Genomic DNA, 5,822 nt, shown 5'->3' on the forward strand with positions numbered 1-5,822 from the left:
TTTGATGCTTTCATGAAGATTATGTCATTTAACATGATTCAATAAGCATGCGTTTTTATTTTAAAGAAAGATTGCTTTTGAGCCTAAGTTGAGTTAGGAATCCATATTTACTTATGATTTAAAGCTAAGTGAAGCATGATTTGGTCTTCATTGTAGACCCTTGAGTTATTTTAAGGTGGATTTCCTAAAAAGTTCTGAGATTAAGTAAGGGAGTAGTATTTAGCACCGAGTTTGGCATGATTCCAAGGTATCATACCCCAAAACTATGTGCCACTGTAGGATTGAGATTTATGGGCCTGAGGCCGAGATAGTAATCACTAAAGTTAAGGTTCTATTTTGATGGCAAGGGTAGAACAACTCTCCCCAATGTGGGCAAAACATTGGACTCTATGTAAGCTCACATGGTTTATGTCGGTTAGAAGAAACTCCTAAGGTCTCCCAAATCCATAAGAGTCTATAGTTTTCCCAAGTTCCCAAATATGCTCCTAATACTTAAAATCGTTTAGTGATTTAAAGTACTGAGATAAAGTATTTACTATGCAGAAGAGTTTCAGATTTCATTTAGCTCACAAGATTTGAGAACAAGAAGAGAATACAAATTCTAGAACTAAGTGTAATGACTCACGGGATTTATACTACATTCTTTACTATTCATAATTTATGAGATTTAAATTTCAGTTTTACTCGAGATATGTCAGTTATTATTATCAGCATGTATGATTTCTATAAGGATTGATTATATTATTTATTAAATTGCATACATCCCCATATACTCAGTATATCCTCAAAGTGCTGATCCTCATATATGTCTATGTGCTACATTGTCTCATAATGTAGGTACAAGTCATAGCACACATATTATAATTAGATAGGTTACAGCTTCCAGTCAGCAGATGATGAGACCTTTTGATTCAAGGGCCCAATTCAGTCAGAATTTGCGTAGCATTATATTTTCCTCATTCAGTCATATTGAGTAGGAATGGTTGGAAATCATGACCCGGCTATCTATAGTCAATATTAGTAGAGGCTTCACAGGCAGTCAGTAGAAGTTAATGTATCAAATATCAGTTTTGTATGTAAAAATAGAGTTATAATCTTGTACATTCAGTTTTATATTGATCAGATTCAGAAAAGAGTTATTTTTTGCTGATTTGTATAGATTTATACTTTTTATTCAGTTGCTTATGAGTTATGCCAGTAAAAGGGTTAGCTTGGGGTCACTTGTGACCCTAAGCACCGTGTGACATCTCGGGACCCCTTTTTGGGGCATTACAAACTTGGTATTAGAGTCAGGTTTTAATAGTCCTAGGGTGTCTGTCAACTTGTGTCTAGTAGAGTCTTGCGAAATGATACGAAGACATCTATACTTTTCTTCGAGAGGCTACAAAGCATTTAGAAAATGTCTCTATTCTTTCAAACCTCAGGTCGTGCTATAGAAAGGTTCTCTAAGAAACTTATACAGATTCTTATCTTACTCTATTCAGGCCATCTCTGCCTTATTTTCAAGATATCAGAAATAGTCAAGCTTAAATCTTTAGAAATAGTGCTTTCTCAGACAGTCCCCATATATAGTTATGGGATTGTAAGCGAGCTAGAAAGTATCCCATCAGTGCTTTTGAGTTCCAAAAATTGAAGAGCATTATTCATGATTCATAAAAGTCGTGCACTAAGCCCAAGTTATATGTACATTCAGATTCCTCCCCAAAACCCATAATATAAATCTATACTTCCCTATCTATGTACTTTTATTGAGGTAACATGATTGGCAAGTTCTAATTTTCTCCCCTGATAATGCTCTCAGACTTGCTAGCAAGAAGTTTCAGAAGTCTCACAAAGCAACTTGAAAAGAGATTTCTAGTGTATTATGAGTTCCTCAAGTTGAAAGTTATGTTTCCATTCTTATGAGTCATTCAGTTAAGACAGAGTAAGATATGTATTCTTAGATTATTGAATATTGTGTTTCAAGTTTCTATGTCTTGTAATCTTTTTATCATTGTGTTGTTGAAACTAAAATTCTAGTGAAGCCGTGTGGGGCTCTTTCTATTCACTAGCATAGTGGCTCTGTTATTCATCTCATTTTTTTGTTCAAAACACAAAAATCAAATTCTAGTTAAGCTGGGTAAGGCCTATTTTGATTCACTAGCAACTTGTTGTTCATCTTATTATTTTTGTGTTGGTTGGAACTAGGGGTTTAGAAGTGTAGTGACAAGAAGGGTGGCAAGGGTGATTTATTGAATATATATATATATAGATGAATTTTTGCATATGATTGAGTTAGTAATGAAGTGATATGACCTTGTGTGTTAGTTTAGTAGAAGGTAGAGAAGGATTTATTAGTTAAGGAGAATTGGTGTTTGCTTGAAGTATGAAAAGAGTTGTTTATGGTGTTGCTGTGCCAGAAAAGTATAGGTTATTGATGAAGGTACTCAGTGGATGAGTATTGTTAACTTAAGTGTCCCTGAGATTGAAAGAGGGAGTTTAGTTAAAACTTATAGAGCTAGGTAATGATGTATAGAAAAAGGATGTGTTATTGGATTGTGAATGAGATAGGCCATATGATTATGATTGATTATTGTTGTTATGAGGTTTGAGTGGACTAGTGTTTCTTGATGTTTTGTTTTATAGTTTCCAAGTGAGAGTTGTGTGTGAGGTGGGGTTATAAATTATGTTGAGCGTTAGACATTAAGTATGAGTAGTAGATGGTGATCAAGCTGGGTATAATGATTGATGTGTTGTGAATGTTAGTTGTATGGAAGTGATCTAATAGGATTGAACAGTGTATACAAGAGCTTAAGTTTGTCTGATTCATAATCAAGTTTGATGTTGTATGTATAATGTAGAAGTACGCCCAAGGTGCGGGGCTGCATTAATGTAAAGGATTATTGCATATGGTGTAGTTAGTAGTACCGCAGATTTGCTAGGTGGAGGAAGACTAATTAGATAATGAATGATGTTCTTGATAGCTAAGTTAAGGAGTAATGATGAAAGATGTTGAGCCTTTTTAAGTATGATTTTGATTCTCATGGTATAGAAATATAAGTTTACAGGTGTGATATTGGTAGGCTATGACAGAAGTGGTATGGTCCATCAAAGGTTTGGAGGTATTCAAGTTAAGCATTAGAATCTAAGTTTGAAATTTTGAAGATTGAGCTAATAGAAATAAGAGTGGAAGCAATAGATGTTGTGCACTCCGAGTAAGTGGATGCTCCTGAATATTCAAAGTTAGTAAGTGTTTAAGTATTATATGATGACTATTGGTGATATAGAAAGATAGGGTGTAGCTCAGAAGGTAGTATTGGAAGTTGGTTTTACGCTTTCCGGTATAGTCATTAGAGTTATAGTTTAGACTAGTATTACAGTGCGCTGTGGTATATCTTATGATTCTAAGTTAGGCTTGAAGATCATGAGAGAGTTTGGTTCAGTTAGATATGAGTAGATGGAAATATCGACGGCCATGTGAGAATTAGAAGATAAATTAATAAGTATGGTCTTTAAGGGAAAGGAATAGTTGAGGGAATATTTTAGAAGCATGTATAAGCTTGCAAGTAGGGGGTTGCATTGCCTAAGGCCCAGAAATTCTATCTCGACTTACCATTCATAGGTCGATGTTCCAAGATATAGAGTCGTAGTAATATTATAATCTCTTATTCAGATGCCTTACTCAGATCATTCCCAAAGCTCTTTGCTCCCTTATATCATTAGAACTCCCTAGAATGGTGTTGAAGAACTCGTCTACTTGGATAGGAGTATCTAGTATGATTCAGTTTGGATAGCCAGCAATCCAGTTTAACAATCAGACGAATAGATTTGTAACACCCTAATTTTCTAAACCGGAATGCTACACGGTGCTCATAAGCCCGAAGGACCACAAGCTAACCCATGACTGATATTTGTACCTGTATACAACATAATATAACATGAAAGTGCAGAAACATGTACTGAATGGCCATAAAGTTCAAATCTAATTAAACATCTAATAAAAATAATGTCTGAAATAACTGTCTGACATGTTGTAGTTTGGAAGCCTCTAAATTGTCTGAATAAGGAGTTGATGGGACATGTCCCCAACTAACTCTAACTACTTAAATAAACTGAAAACTAAAATACTAATGAAATCATCATGTCCTCGAAAGATGAGGAATCACTTCTAACTCTGACTGTTGATACTAGAATCTACTACTGATTTGGAGCTTGTGCCTCTGAACCTATGGTGTAACATAAGAGAAAGCACCATAGTGCATATGCGTCAGTACGCATGAATGTACTGAGTATAGGAGTGAGGTAGGCTAAAAGCAAAGGGTTATATGCATGAACAATGCTGACTAATATGAACATGAGAATACATACATGCATAAGTAACTATAACTGAACTCATGGAGATATTAACTATTGAGTCTGAATACTGACGTCATGACTTTACTGATACTGAGATACTGAATAGATGAATGGCTATTTCTGACAGTTTGAATTATGAAGAACTGGTCGGATTGACTGTGTCTAACAGTCCTAAACTAAACACTGATATCGTAAGCTATGACGACTAATATAACTGATATAACCGTGATGATCAGCCTAACTGATGTAACTAATACTGAGTGACTGTATTTGACAGTCTAAATCTTCTAATAATGGTTAAGAGTGACTAAGTTTGAGATCAGGCCTAAAAAATAGGTGATCTCTGGAACTGATAATAAGAATACTCAACTTAATCTGAGATTGAGATCAAGCCTATCTGATGGGTGACCTCTATAGTACTGATACTGAATAACTTAATGAGAAACCAAGCCTACATGACGGGTGGTCTTAAATCTATGGAACTATCTGAGTTCCTTACTGAGATCGATGACTATATCGACAGTCCTAATTTCTGATTTCTACTCTGAAGATTGATACTAAAATTGTAACTGTGGGAGGTAATCACCTAACCGACTGTGATGCCCCAGAAAAATTTTTCGTTAAGATCTCGGACGAAAATGTGTTGAATTCTGTTCTTTATCGTGATTAATAATTTTTCTGTGTGGAATTTCTGGATATGCAACCTGTCATCACGTATATCATCGAATAATCTTTTCAACGATATGTGTATCATCCAAAACGGACACTCGAGCGATGGGTTATGATCATTCTGATCTAACCGTGAATAGTGGTGAACAGTAAATGTGTAGGAAAAAAATATTGAGGCTCGGGGAATTTTAGGGTCAACTTCAAACGATCATAACTCCTTGTACATAATAATCTAGGTGAGCTACTATATATCAACAGAAAGCTCTGAAAGTCCTCTTTCCAATGAAATTGGTTTCATCCAATTTGGCCATCGGAGCAAAATGTTATGGTCGATCTACTTCAGCCTATCAAAACAGTCCACCAAAGGACAGATTTGACATTATTTGATTTTTAAAGGTATTTTGGTCATTCCCACTCCAATCCATCTGGGTAAACCATGGATTTAAGTCCATTAAGAGCATTCAATAGCTCATTTTTCTCCAAAATTTCCTAAGGCTCAAACCCCAACCCTACTATTCCATATTTCATTCTTCTATGTCTCTTGATTGAACCGTAGAAATTTCAAATTGATTTAGCATTCGAGTTGATTATGTTAAGGGCTTCGAGAAGCACCCTTTATTTTTGTGAATAAAGTTTCGGAGTCGGAAGTTCATATTCATCTTCCATTTTTAGGCATGTGGGGCTTTGAACAAGATTATCCTTTCGATCTTATGCCCGGTATTTTTGTTGAATTACATTAACATGAGATTTTACATGTTTTACGATGAATTAGAAATATGGTTTTATATCTTATATTATTGTCCATGAGCTATGGGATT

This window comes from Capsicum annuum, chromosome 3 (assembly GCF_002878395.1).
Source record: "Capsicum annuum cultivar UCD-10X-F1 chromosome 3, UCD10Xv1.1, whole genome shotgun sequence".
Taxonomy (NCBI): domain Eukaryota; kingdom Viridiplantae; phylum Streptophyta; class Magnoliopsida; order Solanales; family Solanaceae; genus Capsicum; species Capsicum annuum.